This window comes from Ceratotherium simum, chromosome 34 (genome assembly GCF_057802395.1).
Source record: "Ceratotherium simum simum isolate JZ-2026a chromosome 34, ASM5780239v1, whole genome shotgun sequence".
Classification (NCBI taxonomy): domain Eukaryota; kingdom Metazoa; phylum Chordata; class Mammalia; order Perissodactyla; family Rhinocerotidae; genus Ceratotherium; species Ceratotherium simum.
Window position 1 is genome coordinate 11000256 of NC_141933.1, and position 22885 is coordinate 11023140.

The following is a 22885-nucleotide window of genomic DNA, read 5'->3' on the forward strand; positions in this document are numbered from 1 at the left end:
CCCAGTCGCTGCAGGTGTCGGGAGGCTGTGGTACCTGTGGGCTGTCAGCTTGACGTGCTGGCCCAACAAGGCTGCATTGTGCCTTGGATGTGCCCAGGGATGTTTGGGCACCCAGTGGCCAGGGGGCTCATCTGAGGACCAGGTCTATGAGGTTGGGCGCCTTTGTTCTCAACAAACGTATTCAATTGCGGCTGGCCGCGGGCAGGCGTGGTGCTGGGTGTTCTGGCTCAGGCTCTGGGCCCCTCCTTGGAGTCCCGCCCAACAGGCCAGATGAGACTCGGACCCAAAACGCCCTGGGGTGGGAATAGAGCTAAGAGTGGTAATGGGGTTCAGGCAGCTGGGAGAGCTGGAGCTGGGGGTTCCAGCCAGTGGGGAAGGCAGGAAAGCCCTGAGGCCTGGGTGGGGGCTCTTGAGCAGGATTTGACCCTGGGGTCTACGGACCCCAGCATTTAAACAGGGTGAGCGTGACCGTGCTGCCTAAGGCCTGGGTGCAAAGCCTGCCCGAGCAGGGGCCAGTGCACGCAGTGGGTGCTTCACAGAGTTTGCTGAGACAGGGGTCAGGGTGGGGTGCAGGCTCACTCCCCAGAGGGAAGGCCCAGAACCCCACAGGGGCTCACCTCTCCACAGAAGACAACTTGCTCTTGTGAGTTTCTCCTCATTTGAACCCACAGTAACCGGAATCTGACTTAGTCTCCTTAACTACCTGCATCAAGTCATTTGGGAGGTGGCAGCAGGCAGAGGTCAGCATGGCCAGGGAGCCAGACGGCCGGCAAGCCACCTTAATTGTGGTTGACCTTCGCCAGCTTACTTAAACTCTCTCTGTTGTCTCATCTGTGAAATGGGGTGACAATAGGACCCAGCTGAGAAGGGTCATTGAGGATGAAGTGAGTTAGTGTAGGAACGCCTGGTGCAGAGTGAGCGCTGTGTGCACGTTCTGCCTCCTGATCCCTGAGGGTCCTCCTCAGCCTCGTCGGCCAGGCTGTGCCCCACCCACAGCCTCAGCCCAGAGGCCGCCTCAGCCTGCACCCTGCCCCGTGGGGGCTGTGGGCTGAGGAGATAAACAGCTGACCGAGCAGTTGAGGCCAACCTCATCAGTTGAGTTCTGGCGCTAGACTTGTCTTCACACCCCGGCTCTGCCGTTACTAGTGTGTGCCTTTGGGCAAATCTCAGCGCTTATAAAACGGGGAGAATAAAGGACCTGCCTCCCGGGTGGTTGAGGTCGTGCAGCGAGGGCTCAGCCGAGTGCCTGGCCCATGTGAGCTCCTGAGGACCTGTGTTCAGGCTAGGCTGCCAGAGGATGGCAGTAGGACTGGGCAGTAAGAGCATTGTCAGTGTTTGGTGCTGGGGTGGGAGGAGGAGGGCTCTGAGAGGAGCTGATGTGGCAGGAGGTGGGGCATGCTGGGGTGGAGAGGGTGACAAGGGCTCTGTGGGTGGGGTGGGGTCTGGGGAGGCTCATGAAGAGCCCCAAGGCAGTGACCCCGCCCTCCGTGTTCCCCTGCAGGCACCCAGCTCAGCCAGGCCATCATCCACCAGTACTACAACCCCCCGAACCTTCTCGAGCTCTTTGGAACCATTCTCCCGCTGGACTTGGAAGACATCTTCAAGAAGAGCAAGCCCCGCTACCACAAGCGCACAAGCTCTACCGTCTGGAACTCGCCACCCCTGCAGGGCACCAGGGTCCCCAGCAGCCTGGCCTACAGCCTGAAGAAGCACTGAGGCTGGCCCACCAGCCTTCTCGGCAGTCTCAGCCCGTCTGTGTCTGTCTGTCCGTCTCTCTGTTGGTCTGGTGCCCTCCTGCCTGGTCTTCTATTGCCAAGGGTTTGGTCATGTGTATAAATGTCCTCTGTGTGCTGCAGTGGAAAGTGGCCCAGGCCTGTTCGGAGGCTGCATTTGGTGGGGGTTTGTGGGAGAACCAGGCCCAGCCCCGCCTGGCCCGCAGGCAGCACTCTGTAAATAGATGGTTATAATTCAGCTGAATTTTAGCCTCTAGTGTTTGAGAGGTAGATTAATAAAGTCTATTCCTTCAAACCTGCTGTGGGTATCGTGAAGACTAGGGGCCTCAGCAGATGCTCCGGACCCTGGCCCTGCAGCCATGTGTCTCGGGCCCCTGCATGGGCTGGAGGACCAAGGCACTGTTCCTCCTCCTGGGTGTGCTCCAAGGTCACCTGAGTCCCACCCCCAGAGATCTGATGCAGTGGGTGATTCTGATGCCTGAGAAGCACTTCAGTTCCTTTCACGATGGGGCAGGTGAAGATACTTCCTTTTCTCTGGGGAGCTCCCTGTTTGTAAAGGGGCGCTTGTTTACTGGGAAAGACCTGGGATTGAAGTCAGGAGGCCTGGGCTCTTGGCACAGCTCTGCCACTTAAGACAGTCCCTCAGCTCCTCTGCGCCTCAGGCTCCACCCTTGCTGCAGGGACCGTGAAAGGACTTGAGAATGAGATGTGTTGACGTGGGAGGTCTGATTAGAAAGCGAATGTCTCTTGAAACTGCCTTGGGGCCAGTGCTTGAAGCAGTCGAGATGTTTCTCCATCAAAACCAGGCAGCTGCTAAAGAAATGCTTAGTGCCAGTGGAAGCTGGCCCTGGTCCTGCCCGCTAGCTGCCAGCTGTGGTCCAAATGTGCGACGGCTGGCTCCTTATCTGCTGCTCCAGCCCCTGGAACAGGGGTTGGCAAACTAGGGCCTGTGGACCAAATCAAACTGCAGTCAGTATTTTGTCAAATTTTATTGGAACCCACCCAATAGAAACAAATGCCTGTTGTCTCTAGCTGCTCTGCTGGGGGCAGAGCTGAGAAGTTGCAACAGAGGCCTTATGGCCCACCACGCTGAAAATACTTATTATGGCCCTTTACAGAAGGTTTGCTGACCCCTGCTTTAGGACAAAATAAAGGCTAAATATAAGAGGGCTTTAAAAAATGGGGAAATAGTGACACACACAATAGGTTGAAATCTAGAGGATTCCACCCATGCAAAGAAAAACATTTTATACAGTTCATTCTAATATGGTGCACAATTCAAATTTATTCTGTATGTTCTCTGACTAGAAACTGTTGAGTCAACTGGTGTCTTTGCCTAAAGCCACAATGTCAAAATATTACTTCTTGTAAGCATATTAATATAGTGTGAGAAAAAGTTGTTATTCAGCATAAAAGTACAGTTGCTCTGCATCTTTGTCAGCACTTGGTATTGTCAGCATTTCTAATTTTAGCCATTCTAATAGATGTGTAGTGAAACCTCATGATTTTAATTTTCGTTTCCCGAATGGCTGGTGATGGTGAACATCTTTGTGTGTACTCATTTGCCATCTGTGTATCTTTGGTGAAGTGTCTGTTCAAATCTTTTGTTTATTTTTAAATTGGGTTGTTTGTTTTCTTACTGTTGAGCTTAAGAATCTGTATGTATGATGGACACAAATCTGTTGTCAGATACGTCCTTTGCAGTGTGTTCTCCTTGTCTACAGCTTGTCTCTTCATTCACTTGAGTGTTTTTCATAGAGCAACATTTAAATTTTGGTGAAGTCCAATTTATCAGGTTTTTTTCTTTTATGGATTATGCTTTTTGGTGTCATGTCTAAGAGATCTTTGTCTAGCCCCAGGTCTCAAAGATTTTTCTCCTATATTTTCTTCTAAATGTTTTACAGTTTTACATATTATATTTACATATTATATTTAGATTTATGATCTATTTTGAGTTAATTGCTTTTAAAGTGTGAGGTTTACATTTTTTGTTTATTTGGTTTTGGGGGCATATGGATGGATGTCCAGTTGTTCCAGGACCATTTGCACAATCAGAAATCGAAATCAAAAAACAGTGCAATTTACAATAATGTCCAAAATTATAAAAGTCTTAGGAGTAAGTTTGACAAAAGATGTGAAGGATCTGTGCAGTAAAACCTATAAAACATTGCTGAGAGAAATTAAGTTAATGAAGACCTAACTGGGATATGTTCAGTGTTCATGGAGTAGAAACTCAATATTCTTAAGATGTCCATTTCCTCCAAACTGGTCTGTAGATACATTACAATTGCAACCAAAGTCCAAAAAGACTTGTTTTGGTAGAAGTTTATGAAAAACCTGGTTTCAAAATATAACTGCAAAGGACCTACTATAGCCAAAACAACTTTGAAAAATAAGAACAAATTTGGAGCGGCTATGCTACACAACTTCAAGCCTTATTACAAAGCTACAGAAGCCAGGATAGTATGGTATTGGTGTAAAGACAGACAGATAGATCTGTGGAACTATATAGAGTCTGGAAAAGGACTACATATATATAGTCACTAGGTTTTTGACAAAAGTGGAAAGGCAATTTCGTATAGGAAGGATAATTTTTTCAATAAATCGTCTTGGAACAATTGGATATATTAAAAAATCTCTGATCCTTCCTCACACCATATATCAGATTAATTCATGATGGATCATAGGCCTAAATGTAAAAGCTAAAAATATAAAACTTCTAGAAGAAAGTGAGACAAAATCTTAGCGTCTCTGTGTTTGGCACAGATTTCTTACACATGGCATGAAAAGTATGAACTATAAAAGAAAAAGTCAATCAGTTGGATTGGTATAAAAGAAAAAGTCAATCAAAATTTAAAACTTTTTGCTTTTTAAAAGTCACTGTAATTCAGCATCTTCTCCCTTTCCCCTCAGCCAAGAGTGGGATGGTACAGATAACCTATCTTACCATGTTCCCAGGAAGAGAACTGGGAATGATCCCCACCACCTGGTTGGAGTGAAGATGAATGAAACAGGTTCCTCTAGGCCCTCTCTTGCTTCGGTGTGACCCATCCATGAATGCCAACCCCACACCCTTGCCTACCTGACACTTTTCCTCTTGTCAGGCCCTTGTCAGCCTTACCTGCCCCATGAGGCTCTCCTGTCTCCCTCGGGTAGACTAAGGCACAGCTGCTTTCTGGATCCATCTGGGCTTGTGCTCCATCTGGGCTTGTGCCCAAGCCAGGAGCCATGGGCATCCCCTGCAGCTTAGTCTTCTGAGCAACAGTGAATGCTGGGTAAGCTCTGCTTGGGCAAGAGCCATGCAGCCTCTGCTCCTCTGGGCTTCCATGATGCAAGCGTTCCTCCAGAAGGTTTAGGAAAGAAGGAAGAGCAGGTGTGAGAAGGGAAGCCAGCTGTCACCTGTATTAAAAAGCTTTGCAAACTCTACCCAGATCTCAGGTCATTGTCCTGTCTGAGCCGCTTGGAGCTCAACTCTGAGGTTCCCTTGGGCATCTGTAGGACTGAATGGCAGCTCCTAGAACTATAGAATCTCAGCTCCTCGAGGCCTGAGGCACCAGCTTTGTGTTCCTTAGTGAGGAATACAACCTCATTTGCCCCCAACCAGCAAAGTACAAAATAACTTACATGGCCAACCCCAAACAAATCCCAACTTTCCAAAGCAATCTCCCCAGCGTGCTGGAAGGAGGATGGGAACTCATTTTCTTGTAATGGGGAGCTTTTAAACTGCTTTAAAATAGTCACACTTTCATTTCGTAGTTGCCTTGATTGCAATTTAATAAACCTGAAAAAGTGGACATGAAGGCTGACACTTTCATTCAGATTTAGTTGCCTAAATCCATGAACTTTTAATCTTATTTGCCCACAGGTGCGCGCACATACACACCTGCCTACGTTACTTTGTTCTTTAAATATTCCCCATTCCTCTGCTATTAAGATGTAGGAAAGTTGATCATATCACATTAATTTCAGGATAGCCATTCTGGGGCTACATGTCAAGGAAGAGGCGGCGATGACACAGGGGTGCTGTGATATTTCTTTGGATCTCTGTCTCTTGTCCCTGGAGGGATCGGTGGGGGTGGGGAATCCGTCCCAGAGCATCAGAGCAGGCAACTCGAGTGTATATGTGTCTTTGAATTGTGATTTGAGACTAACAGAGGCAGGGCCCTCTGAGGGCTCCTATCACGCTTGCCCCTGGGGTTCTGTGACAGAATAAGTACGGGATTACCTCCTCTGAGGCTCCTGTCACTGCTTCAACTCAGAAACCTCATGGAGGTGCTGGGAGCGGCAGAAAGGGCTGGAAGGGAGCAGTTGGCACTGCAGGAATGGCAGGGAAACACTCCAGCTTAGAAGGCTCCTGCCCCAGGGATCGTGTCCTGTTGGTATTTGCATTTTTGCAATCCCATTGGACTAAATTAATTGAGAGCAGCACTATGGCCACATGCATGCAAGAGAGATGGATAGATTTGAGACGATGCATGGAATTATAAGCTCAGAGAGTGGTGGTAGCTTCATCTGGTCAGCGTTTCATCAGAGATCCCCTCAAGGGCTAAAAAGGACTTGACTTAGTAGCCACTTGGGTAGCCTGGCTTCATCTAGGTGACCACCACATTCCCTGGAGGGACAACTTGTGTGGCCCTCAAATCTCTCCCTCTTACTCCAATGCCCCTTATTCTCCTCAGCCACCATGCCATCCCCTTCCATCCACAGCACCCAGCCCTAGCTGGGTCCACCTCTACAGCGTCCACCTCTGAAGGAGACCCCAGAGGGAAGGAGACTCACCATGAATGCAATTGCAGTGTTTTTATTGAGAGAAGCCAAGAAATGTAATGGTGAGGTGGGTCCAGATTAAGATGGTGGCACTCCCGGGAGTAGGAACGTGTTCCCACTCAGGGGACCTGAGGGGCTCAGGTGGGAAGAGCAATCTCTTTTATGCTACCATCCTCAGGACCAGATGCCTCTGGCCCTTCAACAGTTTTGCCTCATGTTTTGCTGAAACAGATTGAGAAGAGCGACTCAGGCAGAGAACACAACACAGCAGTAAACTCTCGTCAGGGCCAAGGACGTGGGGTTTGTCATCCAGACCCATCTAACTGCTTCCTGGGAAACAGTTTGGAATAGGGATAATTGTCAATTACAAGTCACCTACTGTGTGCGCAGCACTGTGCAAGCTGTTTGCCTTGGCTGTGTTCTTCAATCATATCTGCTCTCCAAGTTGGGGTGGTATTATTTTCATCTTCGTTTTAAGCTTATGGGAAGTGACTCCAAAAGTTGAAGTCACCTGCCCAAGGTCGTATAGAGTGTGCAATCAGGTAGGAATCCCTGACTCCAAAGGTGTTGCTCTAAGTCAACTCTGCTGCAATGCCTGTCCAGACATGAGGAACATCAGAGGATTCCCTCCATTGCCTCTTGTTGGCTGAAGGTATCCAGACTTTTCTAAAATCCCTGGGGACTATCCAGTCCTTGCCCTGATGGTACTGTGCCCCAGACTGCTGTGGCTCACCTAGAGTTTTCCGACTCCCCCTAGCTGCAGGGCATGGTATCTGGTATCACCGACGGAGCCGGACAGATGACAAATCCCAGAAGTGTGGACAATTGAAGTCTTCTATGGGTGAATTTTGACTCATGGGAAACTGGAAGTAAGAGGGAGCTGGGCAGATGAATTCTGCACCTTCCTCTCTCCCACTTTGGACTCCGAGGCATAGTTTCTCCTCACTGCCTATCTGGAGAAGTCCCAGTTGCCGAGCAAACTATGTCTCTTTGTGGCTCCCTGTGGAGTGGGAGCCAGTGCAGTAACTACCACTGCACATTTGCCTCACATCTTTCTTTGGCTCACTTCCCTTGTTCCAGGTTCTAGTGGTGAGGCGGGGGCAAGCAGGTATTCACGGCATGGTGTCCTGCGATTTGGCAGTGACAGGGAGTGGCAAAAGAAGCTATAGAATTTATCAGGGCCAAACACAGATTTATACTATTTTTGTTTTTTTCTAAGTGACTCCATGCAGCCGGGGACATTTCGGGGCTCCTGTAACTTTGGGTGTTGGGATCACCATTGGTCAGGGGAAGAACGTAACGGTCAGATTCTCACACCTAGCACCAGCTGCATGTTGATGATATACAGCGAAGTTGACAAGTTCCTCTTTGGTTCTCTAGACCAGTTCCCTTTGGGGTCATCCTCCCCAGCACTGAGCCCTGATTCAGTTGTTGCTGTGAGAAAGGAGAGCAGAGGGATACAGAGCGATGGGCTTACCACCATGTTGGCTACCGCTGCTTTCTGCTCAGCTGGAAGGGAATTCTGCCTCCTCTTTGAACATCTTCAGGAGCCACAAAATTATTGAGGAGGACTCAAAAGAACCAGTGGCAGCCAGGAAGTCAGCAAACGAGCTCTCAGAGAAAGCTCTGATATACTCATTCAACTTTTTGCACATAGAGGCTGGGGGAAAAGAGTTAGGCCCATTCATCATGATGGCAACAGGGCCATCATGCCTTGTCAAGGGAACAGTGCACACATAGTATGACCACACTTGTGCAGCAAGACACCAGTGTACAGATGCCTGTGTGTGGATGGATGGATGGGAAAAGACTCGACGTTATGTGTCCTACAAGTTAACATTGACTATATCTGGGTGACTTCCATTGTCTTCCATGGGCTGTTCTTTATTTTTCAAAATTTCTAAAGAATGGTATCTCCATGATGCAATGTCTTGCATAACCACTTTAATTTGTTCCTAAAAACCCTGCCCACTAAACGAAAAGCTGTTACATGAAAAACCATTTCTATACTTTTAAGGGGAAAACTTATGATGTGATTCGTTGCAACCCAACATTCCCAAATTATTTTCACAGATAGAAAAACACATCAATGGAACAATGAAAAGAAGTTTGTATACGTAATACATGACAGCTTGAAAGCAAAAATGCAGTTTGTACATACAGGTATTGCAATAAAGGTATGTTGTACTCAGTCTTGTTGTTGTTATTTCCACACAATTTCTTCACCAATTTCTCAGTCCTTTTGAGGCTGTCTACGAAAATCTCTGAAATACAAGAATTTAGTTAGGAAAGCTTAAGTGCTTATATGGTTTGCAAACCAGGGAGGTGTATCCTTCAGCAGCAAACCCAAAGTACCTCCAGGAGAACAAAGGAAGGAGGCTGTTATTATAGAAAAAGTTCCCTGCCAGGTTCCCACTCAGGTCCACTTATGCAAATGAGGGATGCAAGCCTGCTTAGTCCTGATTGGTTGATGCAGGTCACAGCTTTATGGGTTAGGTCCAGGTGGCTGTCAGGGACTTTTGTAAAATCAGGAGCTTTGGCAGAGTCAAAAGCTTACGAGTATGTTCTGTGGGTTTTCGGAGAACAGAGTATGTGATCGCGTCCTGGTCCCACCATGGCCACTTGACTCCATTTTCTTTTTAGGTCCTGGTTAGCCACACAGAGTCCATCTTGTTCTCAGGGGTCTTTTTTAAATTTCATTTTATTCCACAGGGCTCACACTTATCTTGTACTCAAGTGAGACAAAAATTATAGTACTTTAACCATGAAGGTATATATATCTACTTTTATATCTACTACTTCTATATCTGTATCTGTCTCTATCTCTATATCTGTATCAAAAATCATTAACAAGACAGTTGCTATCTGAAGTAAGTCTGTTTCTTTAGGACCATATCCCCGTTTACTGAGACATCTGAGGATTTTTGTGTGGTCTTCGATCCTTCTGGACAGAAGTCACAGATATTTTCCTGATGGCCACTGGTCACTGTGTCTGTGACATTAGGAGGCTGGTGGTCACTCCCCTCTCCTCTGTGGGAGTCTCTCTGGGAGGAAAGAGCCTGTGCTGGGGGACGGTGGCCAAGTGTGGAAGCTTGATGCAGATCTGAGGCTCAGAGCAGAGCTCATCCACACAGGAACGTGTCCACTGTGTGTGGGAGTTCCAGTGCTCTGAGGGCCCATCCTGCCTCAGCCTGGCCATCATCCTGCGGGATGACAATTCCTTCTTTGACCCCCAGGTTCCTCATCTGCTATGTTGCTGTGAGCACACCCATCCTGCCAACCTTATAGGGACACCAGGCCAGATGCTATATGCCAGAGGTTCCCAAACTCTGCTGCCTGGTGGTACCCCAGGTATTCTGATGTCATCAGTATGGGGTGCAGCCTGGGCATAGGAACTTGAAAATCTCCCCAGGGGATTCTAATTTGGGAGCCACTGATGTATGTAGAAGCAAGCATACTTTAATTATAAAGCATGACAAAAATCATCAAGAATAATATCATTAGTAGCTCCATTAACTAAAAACTTAAGATGCACCAAGCATTATGATGAGCACTTCATCGGCATTGTCCACGTTCATCCTCTCAAAGTCCTGCAGGGCAGTCGTCTCCATTTTACAGAGTAGGAAATAGAGGCTTAGGGACAAAAATCATACAGCACATAGATGGTGTACTCATCTTCCAGTTCAGTCTCTGTCCCCAAAGCCCAGGCACATGGTTACTATTTGGTCTTCCATGCCCCTCTATATCAATATTGGGGATTTCTTTTGTGTAACAGAGAAAGGCCTCATCAGGATGTCTCAAGAATTTGTTCGAGAGGTCAAATGGAGCTGTGAAGGTCAAAGTGACCTGTGTTCTGGCTGTGAGAGACATCTGACCGTAGAGGACACTCAGGAGAGGTGAAGAGTCTCAGTGCAAGGATCAGAAAAGCCAAGGTTACCTTCACGGCTGAGCTAGCAGTGGACAATGTTTAAAGGCCAGCGGAAACTCTGGTGCCCGCTGCTTATATCCTGGCACCCCTCCTGCCCTGATCTCACCTGACACATCTCTCCCTGGGCTCCTGCTGGGAGCCTGGGCATGTCCTGGGGACAGGGAGCACAAAGGCAAGTTCCAGGGTGACAGGGAGTACTCTGTCCTGCCGCCGGTTTCAGTGGGGATACAAAGGTGGGACTGGCCAGTCCTACCCTCCATCAAGGCAAGCTCTGGGAGCTACTTGAGCGGAGGCTTGAAGAATGCATGGAGGTTCGTCAGGTAGGCGAGGTGGGGAGCAGCATGTGTGTTCACATGGTCTCCAACCTGCATTGTGAGCTGGAGGAATGGCTGCTAAACCTGCTTAGGTGAAGGATATGGGAATGGTTCTTTGCCCCTCAAGGAACTTCAGTGGGCTTGATCTGTAGAATGGGGATAAGAATTGAGCCCTCACAGTGAGAATTAAGTGAGATCTCAAGTCACCATGCTTCATACAGAGGTCGGCATTGAGGAGTCTGCTCGTTAAATGCTTATGGATCTGTAACTGTGATGATCTGAGGAGCAGGGCCTCTGGCTTTCTGGGTGTGGGCACCTCCAGGTTCTCAGAAGGACTGTCTTTTCTGAGATATAGTAGACAACTGTCACTTTTTGGCTGCTCAACATCTGGACCTTTATATGGTGGGAATCTGAAGACAGGTGGGAGGCAGTGCACTTCCTCCCATTATGGAAGCTGAGAGGGGCCAGAGTCACCTTTCCAGCTCTCTAGCATAGAGTGCTGGGACGTGCAGCACACAGCCCAAGTTTGCCAACTGTGTGTTCTTGTCCAAGATTTTCAATTTTGAGGGAATGAGAAGAACATTCCAGAACAATCGTGAATATTCCCAGTAGCCGTGGTGAACATGGGAATCCAGTGCCCATGAACTCCAGTGGTGTTGCCATGAGCGTCTGATGGTGCCAGCACCAGGGGCACATCCTAAGAAGATCGTTCTCATGGCTAGATCCTGGCTCTGTCCAGCCTCACTTGTTCTGACGTGTTGTAAACCTAGTCCTCCCTCCTCTTCATGATTTCCCTCTTTCTTTCTTTTTAAACAACTTTTTTAGGGATACAAATCACATACCACACAATTCACCCACTTAAATTGTGCAATTCAGTGGCTTTTGTACAGTTATGTTGTTGTGCAAGCATCACCACTATCTAGTTTCAGAACATTTTCATCACTCTGAAAAGAAACCTTGTACTCATTAAGTAGTCACTCTCCATTTCCCTCTCCCCTTAGGCTCTGGCAACCACTAATTTGCTTTCTGGCTGTATGAATTTGGCTATTCTGGACATTTCATATAAGTGGAATCATACAATACATGGCCTCTTGGGTCCAACTTCTTTCACTTAGCATGATGTTTTCAAGGTTTGTCCGTGACATAGCATGTATCAGTATTTCATTTTTTTAATGGAACAATAATATTCCATTATATGGACATAGCATATTTTTAATCTGTTCATCAGTTGATGGACAATTGTGTTGTTTCCACTTTGGGGCTGTTGTGAATAATGCTGCTATGAACGTTTGTGTACAAGTTTTTGTGTGGACATGTGTTTTCAATTCTCTTGAGTAAATACCTAGGTGTGCAATTGCTGAGTCATATAGTAACTCTATGTTAAACGTTTTGAGGAGCTGCCAGACTGTTTTCCAAAGAGACTGCACCATTTTACATTCCCATAAACAATGTATGAGTGTTCCCATTTCTCTATATCTTCACCAACACTTGATATTTTCTGTCTTCTTGATTATAGCCATCCTAGTGTTTGTGAGGTGGAATCTCATTGTGGTTTTGATTTGCATTTCCTTGAGGACTAATGATATTGATCATCTTTTCATGTTTTTTTTTTTTGCCATTTGTATATCATCTTTGGAGAAATGTCTATTCAGATCCTTTGCTCATTTTCTGGTTGGGTTATTTGTATTTTTATTATTGCATTGTAACAGTTCCTTATATCATCATAATGTCTTGAACACTCTTCTATCCTTCCAATTTATTTCTTTTTGGTCTATGTTAGCTGGAGTTGATTTCTCTTGTGTGTAATCAAGTACCCTGACTGGTATATCAGGTGTGAAAAAAGGTCTGTAAATATCACATAACACCCTTGAGGGATATTAAGGTTATTTCAGGCAGTCAACAAACACCTATCAAGCTCCAGAGCAGTATGGTTTGGCTCTGCCTCCAGGGCATCGAGGACAGGATTCTGGCCTCACCATTTCTTGGTATAAACATGTTGCTTCCCCTGGCTTCATGAATTCAGTCTGTGAGACCACAGGAAACATTTGAGAATAGAGCCTTTATTTTTTGTTAATGTCTGACTGGTGGTGGTTAAGCTCCACTCCACTATTGAGGGCACCAGCTGTACCAACATCTCAGTCTTGGGCACCTGCTGAAGGTAACAACCCCAATCCACTTCCCAGCAAGTCTCATCCTTCTCTCCTTGCCTTGGGGGAAACTGAATCCACACAGTCTCTCATATCATGCTCAACATAGAGAAAACTAGGGGGCCTGACGTAGGTGGATGATGCCTCAGCCTACTCACAGCGGGAGCACAGACTTGGGAACAGATGAAGCTTGGGAAGGGAGGGATGACATCAGGATGCAGCCCCTTCTCTGAAATGCTGCGGTCGTGTGAGGGGCACAGAATTAGAGGAACACAGGTGAGTCCCTGACATGAGGATGTGTGTGTTGTGAATCAGCATGAGGTCCTGAAGGCAAAAAGACTTCCTGAGGATGCTGGGAACATTGACCAACCTGGGCCCAGCATGCACAGAACTCCAGTCTGCCAGGGACGGAGACCAGGAGGCACCACACGCATGACAGGGTCAGGTTTTAAGGCTGAACTGATGATGAGGACGGAGGCTGTAGGTCAAATTCCTGCCTTGGGAGAGACCAGCCCAGATTGTGAGATGGATTGAGCTTGTAGTCAGGTAGGGGTTGCTTTCAGCTGTTCTGGATGGGAGATCTGGGGTGGCAGAGGCAGGGAAAATGAAGGTGCAGGGGCAGGAGCCAATGTGTCAGGAGATGGATCTTTCTGGAGAGGTCCTTGAGGCTGGCAGATAGTCCCGGTTAGTCACATGGCTCCAAACCGTCTTGTGCACCGTTAATGTGAAGGTCCCAGGACTAGTATCAGGATTCTCCAGGTTGTGGGCAGCACATATGGACTCATGTCACTCTGGGATTCCCTTTCTCCATCTAAAAGACAAGGACCTTAGGCCGACTTTCGGATTTATCTCAGTAATTCTCAAACTTTTGGTCTCAGGACTGTACGTTCTTAAAATTTATTGTGAGCCCCAAAGAGCTTTTGCGTGGGTTATAGTTATCAATATTTACCACATTAGAAATTAAATATCTACTTATTAATTCATTAGAAAAGCAAGTTAATGATTATATGTTAACATAAAAACATTTTCATGAAAATCAATATATTTTCCAAAACAATAAATAGTGAGAAAGGTGTCATTGCTTTATATTTTTGCAAATATTTTAAATTTCTGACTTAATGACAGCAGCTGAAGGCTTATATCTGCTTCTGCAATCTGTTGTGATAAGTTGTTTTGATCACATATATGAGGAACATCTGTACTCACACAGATATGCAGCTGGAACAGGGAGAAGTATTTTAATAGCCTTTTCCAAGCAATTGTAGATAGTCTTCTTTGGTACTTCTCTCAAATGTGACTAGTAGTTTCTTAAAGGTTAGTTAAAACCTGAAATCAAAGGCATCAGCAGTTATATCCATCATTGCTTTTGCACCAAAGTGCAAATGTCAACACAGTGAAAAGTACAAATAACATTTTAGTATTATTTAGGAAATAGTTTTCACCCATGAGCTTGTCCTTTGTTTAAATCTCCAAACTGCAATTCCTGGACAATTCTGCCTCCACTCTGAGGCTTGCTTAACTTGCAAATTCCAACAGATTATCAACATTGACTTTGAACTGGCTCAAGAGATCTCATATGAGTTGGATTTGTGTGCAAATAGTTGATTATGTCACAGTCCTGGACACAGTGAGTTTTGCTTTCTCTGTGTTAATAATATGGGGGATCAGAATTGGCCACCCTAAAATGTGTCTCTTTGGCATGAGGATTATTTTGTGCTGGTTACTTTTAAAAACTGCAGACATGGGAGAATTTCTGAGTAGTAGAATTTACCCTGTGTAAGAGACATTTACATTTGTAAGGGAAATCTCTATTTGTAAAGGTATCTCCCTCTCCATACCAGGAAGAAGTGGGGATGACCTTATTTCTAAAAACTCTTTTCAATGTGGAAGATGAGGACTTAAATTTGCACAATAATCTTACTCTTGTTTACTGTGCTTTTCTGGTAATCTCCCATAACTGACTCCCCCCACCCCCAACATCCTCCTTTGTCTTTAGCTGAAGATGGTATTTAAGAAGAGAGCCTCCACCATTTTGGCTAGTTGCTCAGTTTTCCTGAGTATCTCCCATGTATGCATGTTATAAAGGTTTGTTTTATTTTCTCCTGTTATTCTGCCTCATGTCAATTTAATTTGTATCCCAGCCAGAAGAATCTAGAGAGTAGAGGATTTATCTCCCTCCCGTACAATGGCAACATAGGTGTTTATTGAGCACGTGCTTTGTGAGCATGTACACTGTGCTATGACTGTTTATTAATTTTCTGGGGCTCTGTAACAAAGGACCACTAACCGGTTGGCTTAAACAAGATAAATTTATTGTCACACAGTTCTGGAGGCCAGAAGTTTGAGATCAAGGTGTCAGCAGGGTTCGTTCCTTCGAGGCTGTGAGGGAGAATCTGTTGCAGGCCTCTCTCTCAGCTTCTGATGGTTTGCTGAGAAGGAATGAAGGAATAGTGATTAGGGCCCATCCTAATGATCTCATTTTAACCTGATTACCTCCGTAAAGACCCTCTGTCCAAATAAGGTCACATTCTGAGGTACTGGAGGTTAGGACTCCAGCAGCTCTTTTTCTGGGGACACATTTCAGACAATAACACACCACGTCATCACAGTTACTCCTCTGAGGTAGATTCTGGTATAATCTTCTGTTTTAGAGGTGAGGAAACTGAGGCCCAGAAAAGTTAAATAACATGCCAAGGTCACACACCTTGTGTGGGTTGGCTCTGAATTCTGGCTCCTACTCACTATAATGTGCCAATATTGGTATGGTTGCCGGGATAGGAATTCTGTCTGTGACAGAAATGAGGCATTTAGCGTGGGTGAGTGGGATAAGCAAGACATAGAGATGGTGTGGGCATAGAAAGCGGGGGTCAGGGAGGAAGGTGGACTGGCTGAGGGGCTGGAGGGAGTGGGAAACCTGGTCACATGTGGTATCTGTGGTTTATGGTGGTCTGAAGGCCGGGTGGAGGTATTTGGGTTTGATGAAGATCAGGTCTGGTTTGTTCATCTCTGTATCCTCAGGAGCCCCACTGGGGCTGGCCCAAGGAAAGTTCTCAGGTATACCTCCTGGATGAATCAAAGAATACAGGCACAGAATGGATCAGAGTGGGATGAGACACAAGGCAGGCGGCCATCCAAAGATGCTGCTGCATTAAGACAGGTCACACCATTTCCCCGTGGCCCCCGGCTATCCTTACCGCTTGCCCCACCCTCCGCTCTCAGTCCTATGGTTCTCCTGCACCTGGGTCCAAAACTGGCTTCTGGGTGGGGTCAGAGGCACTTGGCCCAGGCCTGGCCAATCAGAGCACCATATTGTCACTTGGAACTACGCATGATAAAGTTGGGACAATCAGAATCGATGGGACTCGTTTGTGGCATTTTGTTTCAGTTCCTGGGCAAGTCTTTCCTGTTGGATATAAAGCTGCCAGAGGTGAAGCCGCCACTGCAGGCATCTGCCAGGGTCAGAGGACACTGCGGAAGAGAGAGCCCGTGCTGAGAAAGCAGAAGAGACATGGAGAGTTGGAGCTGATGGATTCCCTTTGTCCTGGCTGTGCATTCTGGGTCACAGACCCAGGGGAAGCTGTTTAGAGAAGCAGGACAGCATCTGTGTCAGCCCCTCTTGAGTCCAGGGGACGGGGAGCAGGGTGACCCCCTTGGGCTTGGCCACCACAGCAAATGCTTACTCAAGATTCTCATTCTTAGGCCTCCATGGGGCACACTGTACTCACCTAGAAATCATCCATATAGGAAGCCACGAGCCCAGAGGTCCCTCAGCAGAGCTGCCCTGGCTGACCCGGCCACCTTCCCCAGAACCACAGGACTCTTGGTGGTCAGGACCTGGAAGGTGTGTTCTCACTAGCATTTATTCTCCACCATTCTCTGCTTTCTGGGACCTTGGGGCTTCAGTTTCTGATGAGCTGTACCATGTTCCTCCTTCAGTGTGGGAAAGCCACCTGGCTCAAGAGGAGTCTGATTCACTGGGGTATCTCAGCTCCAGAGTTTAGGGCTGAGGCTCAGAAAAACCCCGAAATCCTGCAGCCATGGCAGGTACCAGCCCATGAGCACACAGGTTGCTGTAGTTATGGTCTCTGACCAATCTCCCCCCAGTTTTCACCCTCTGCTGACAGGCACCCAGCCACATTGACCTTCTTGAACCACACCCCATTTGCTTAGCAAACTGAGAGCACCTCCCTCCTGTGTGAGTACACACACACTCAAATACACACAGAAACACAGACATATACACTCGGGCACACAGACACTCACAAACACACATGTAGACATAGACACAGAGGCACATAAATACACACAGACACACACACAGACACAGACACAAATAGACACACATGTAGACACACACACAGAGACACATAAGACAGACAGACACACAAAAACACACAAACACGCATGTAGACACAGACATGCACAGACATACACACAGACACGCCAGACAGACACACAAGCACACATGTAGACACAGACCAAGACACACACAGATACACACACACACTCAGTCTTTCAACATGAAACAAGTACAGGACCTGACTCCTAGCCCCTCTCAGGGAAGGCCCCTTCACCTGCTCCTCAGGGAGGAGCGCCAGGGAAGCTCTAAGAGTTTAATTCAGTCTGTGTCTACATTCCACTTCAGTGTCCTTTGCAGCTGGCCCAGGAAGCAGGGAGAAAGTGCCACCCACCCTCTAATGAAGTGGACTGTGTCTCTGGTGCTGGCTCCTCTGCTGGCTTCTGGCAGCTCTTTTGTTGGTAAATCCTGCTCCTCTGAAAGGAACACTTGCTTACCAGGCTACCACAGGAGTCATCTCAGGGCTGAGTCTGTGCTGAAGTAGTGCAGAGGCCCCATGGCAGGGCTGTGTTCATGATGGACCATTGGATTTCGTGTGCACTGGGGGCTGTTGGGAGATGAGGACACAGGGAGAGAGTGTGTCTTGACTCAGGGCTTCTGCGACAACACTCACTGTGGGATGTCGCTGTAGAAAGGGCATAGAACCAGGAACCAGGAATCCTCCTCCAAGTCCCACTTTTTTCACCAAATGGCTGTGTGGCCTTGGCAAGTCGCTTCTCTACTTCTCATCTCCTGAGGGTGTGGAATGAGATGGTCTGTAGTGGTTCTTTCAAATGTAAACTCTACAGAGCCCTGATTGTTCCATCCCTCAACTGAATGCATGAAGCTGACTCTGTGTGTGCGTGTGTGTGTGTGTGTGTGTGTGTGTGTGTGTGAGAAGGGGGCTTCTAGCTAATCTTCTGCCCAATCTACTCTCAGATTTCCCTTCAGAAGGGACAAAGTGTGGCCACCTGCTGCCCTTTGCCAGCTCATTTGCTCTGGACTCATCCAACCTGATGTTGAAGTTCTTCAATCCTTTTCTGCCTGATAAGACCATGAGGATTGCCCTGCTCTGTCTGCAGGTGCTGAGGAGGGCTTCCCAGAAGATGAGAAAGAGAGATTTAGGGTCCACCAGGTAAGTTCTGTTTTCTGGTCCTTTAAATACAGAATGCTGGGCCGGAGGGGGAATCAGATGAATCTGTTTCCCCTTATATTTTAGGTGGTCAGCCTGGGGTTGAGGGAAAGGGAAACTAGGTTCTTAGAGCCATTCCCCTGGTTCAGGGCAGGTCAGGTATATTTCTCTTCCTGACTGGGAGTGACCAAGCAAGGACTCAGAAGAGGGCTCAGGTGAGGCTTCAGGTGAGGACTCAGTCAATGTTATCCATCCTAGTTCAACATGGGTGTGTATGTCTGAGCCAGTACGTAGCTGACCTCTTCTTATAACTTCCCACTCTCCTGTGTGCCTCAGAGAAACTGCAGATTTCTCCTCTGAGATTGCACCAGACCCTCAACAGAGACTTGTTGACTGACTGATCGAAAAACATATGCTGTGCTCTGTTTATTTGCCGTAGCTTGACTCTCATCCATTAGTTCATTTGTTTCTACTATCTGAGCAAAAGGTGTTCAACAGGATACCTGAACTTGTTTGGTGGGTCAAGGAATTGCAATTTTTTTAAGTCCTCACATTCAAATGGAATTTGTTATGGAGTGTGGTAGGCTGAATAATGGTCCCCAAGATATCCACATCCTAATCCCTGGAACCTGTGAAAATGTTACCTTACATGGTAAAGGGACTTTGCAGATGTGATTCTGTTAAGGATCTTGGGATGGGAGACTATTTTGGATTATCTGGGTACCCGATGGGTCACAAAGGTTCTTATAAGGGGGATCCAGCAACACCATGGTCAGTGACAGATGTAAGGACTTAAGCAGAGGTCAGAGAGGTGAGAAGTGGCTATGTTGCTGGCTTTGAAGATGGAGGAAGGGGCCCAGAGCCAAGGACTGCAGGCATTTCGAGAAGCTAGAAAAGGCAAGGAAATGGATTTTCCCCAAGAGACTCCAGAAGGAATGCTGGTTTACTGACACCTTGATTTTAGACCAGTGAAACTGATTTTAGAATTCTGACCTCCAGAACTGTAGTAAGATAAGAATTTCATGTTGTTAATCTACTTAGTTTGTGACAATCTATTACAGCAGCAATGGGAATCTAATACACGTGGTGAGCACTGAGTATTAGTTACGCAAGGTTGGAAAAAGTCCCTGGGGCTGGATCACATTGGGCCTGGGATCCAGGACAGAGTATCATCATCTCTCCTCATCACCATGGCTCACACATTTCCTTCTCCCAAATTCAGATTTAGCTGATACATCAGTGGGAACTCAGTCTTGGAAACTCTGCTGTGTCCCTAAGCCTGAGCATCCTGCCCGAAGCTGCTGACTCCACCCAACTGTGCTTCAGGAAGGGTTTGGAGCCTCTCTGTAACTGCTGGAAGGGATGTAGGCATCATCTGATCCTCTTCTGGTACCTCCATCTGGTCCACAGAAGCTGAGCATCCCTTCCATGTCCTCCCTACTCCTCTGTGCCCATATCCCTAAACCTTAGTAAAATGCTTGCTTGTCTGGGCTCCCATGAGTGTGGCCATTTATGTGCAAACCAATGAACATGATTTAGACACATCTGTTTCATCCTGTTGACAACCCCCTCCACCAGATCCATCTCTTCTCCTTCCCTTGTTGGCTAAGTGATATTTCATAATTATGGTCTCCTTCCATTCTCATACACCAAATAGACTCTCCATCCTCAGTGGAATGCAGGTTCTTCTGGGAGTGATATTGCTTTGAACCTCAGGGTCAGTGGGATTTTTGGGTCCCCTCATAGAGAAGGCTTTGCTCCTCCATTGAAGGGAATCATTCACTTGCTTCCAGCACCCAGTGCTTCTGCTTTTTTCTCCCACATTGCACAGTAAACTGTAGTACCCTGGAGGGTAAAAATATGATGCAATGCAAGTCAGATCGCACTGCAGCTCCCTTTGTTTTGCTGATGGTTCTTTCTTGAACCTGGACTCTGGCATCCATCTTCTCTTCAATTCCATTGCCACTTCATCATCTCTGACCTGGATTTGCCCAGGAACCCAGTTCCCTAATTGGTTGTCCTTTGACAGGGTCCTCCCAGTGACCACTTCTTACAATCATGGTCATTCAGTCCTAAACCTCTTGTTGAAAACACATTTTCTGTCAAACACTATTCTTGGCACTGGGGATACGTCAATGAAGAAAACAGATAAAAATCCCTGCCCTCATGAAGCTTAATTTTAGCGAGAGGAGAGAAATAAAAAACCAAATAAAGAGGTAAAATATAAAGTATATCAGAAGGTGATACATACCATAGAGAAAAACAAAGGCAGGAGGTAGGGTGGGGTTGCAGTTTTAATTAGGATGTACAGGAATGACCTCACTGAAGAGGTAATGTTTAAGCCTACATCTGAAGGAGGTGAGGGAGACAGCCTGAGGCATCTGGGAGATGAACATTCCAGGTGGGGGGACACTCCAGGATCTGGTCACAGAGCTCTCTTTAGATTTGACATCAATACATGTTGTCTTAAATTATTCTAGGGACCAATATTCCAGGAAACAGCAAATTAAGGTTCTGTTGGTCAACATATGAGAGACACTCCACGGCTGAGATTCTGAGATATAGCATGCATCAGAATTACCTAGAGGTCTTGATGAAACAGAGATTGTTGGGCCCACCTCTTGAGTTTCCTATCAGTAGATCTGTGGTGAAGTCTAAGAAGTTGCATTTCAAACAAGTTCCCAGATGATGCTGATGTTGCTCGTGTGGGGGAATATATTTTGAGAAGCACTGCTCTAAGACAACCTGTGGATCTCCTCAGGATCTGCCCTGGGAGTCTCAGGGTCTGGCCCCATGCACAATGCTGAGACTTGGGTGATCTGAATGGACTAAAGAAACCACTCCTAATTATCAACATATTTGAACCTCAGAAAGCATTTATTGGACATTCTCTTCCATTTCAAGTATGTTTGCCTGGCTGAATGGGACCTATTTTGTTAAAGACACTGTCACCCCTCCTTTCCAAACAAATGGTAAAGTGTTGGCTTAGACCTCATTTACTTTACTACAAGGTATCTAATATTAACCAGTTCACCTCTTTTGAATTGCTTTAAGTCTTCTCCACTCTGCACATCTTGAGAACAGCAAACTTAATATTTTTATTCCTTTCCTTGTTGCCCTGTGCAAGTAGAGTTTATGTGCTCAATCAATGGTAAATTAACAGAATAAAATTGCAGAGTCATTAGTTGTGCTGGAGACATGGAGAAGTTGCATTTTCTAATGGTAAATGTTTGTCTTTCTCACTGACTCTTCATTTTCCCACTTCAGTAAGAACTGGGGCTCTGATCTCTGCTTCTCCTTTCCAGGGAAGGGAGACAAAAAAGGAATGGAATAAGGAATCCCTAAAGACATTTTGAGGCCACTTCCAGAGAGGATTCTTGCACATGGTTTCAAGGAACCCAGGCATCCAGGTGGAAGGAACTGGACCTGAGCACCTGCAAATAGCTTCAGTCAACTTGATATCTCGCTTTCCCAGAGGCAGTGACCACTGATCTTGGCTGACATCCAAGGAAAGCTGACACCCCTTTCGATGCCCTTGGCTGTGGGCATTGTTCTATAAAGAGTTGTCATCTAGAATAGGTTGAATGAACATGCATGAATGACCCCATGTCCTTGTCCTGAAATGGTGGGAGTTTACTGCCATGTGAGCATCACTACTGAGTTGTTTTCTCTACGTCTATTCTAGCAAAACGTCAGACAACACTGTTAAAGTGCCAGCAGGGTCTTGTCTTCAGGATGCCAGGGCCTGAGGACATGCTCATCCTAACACTAACCCCTAAACCCCAGCCAATCTGAGTGTGAAATGTGTCCCTCCCCCTCTGCCTCATGGCCAGAAGCCTGATAGTGTTGTCAGGAGACCGGAACCTTCACCAGCCAAGCTTGGAGGAATTCACTCTAGGGCTGAAATTAGACATGTCTGGGTCAGAATCCTGACTGTGCCACTGCCTTGCTCTATGCTGCTGGACAACTCATTGGTCCACATCGATACTTATTGGTTGTAAGGGTCAATGGAAAAAATATATTGGAAAGTTCCCAACACTGTGCACGGCCATGGCCACTGTTAGTTTCTTTGCTTTTTGTTGCCGTGCTATTCCTCCAAGATAGATGTCTCTCAAGGTCCCCAGCACAGAACTAAATACATTTTACGTGGTATTTTTTCTTATATAACAGCAATCATTGATTTGTACACCTCTGACCTATCAGTCAACTCCAGGTTGCTCAAGCAAGTCCACTTTCAGACAAAAGTAGATTCACCAAGAACTTATTTGCAGCGACTTTACTGAAATATGCCTACAAGTTAGTTGAGATTTCTACATACAACCTGATGATAAATAAGAAGTGTATGATAATTAAGAAGAAGACAATAAATTTCCCTGCCCTTTGGGAATGCAACTATCCTTCTTCACTGCAAGGATGGAGACCTACTTGAGCTTTCCCACAATGGTTCCTGGGCTTCAGCCTTTCTTATTGCTGGTCTCTCTCTTCACTCCAACGCCACGTCCATTCATGGGTCTCAGCTGAGAGTCAG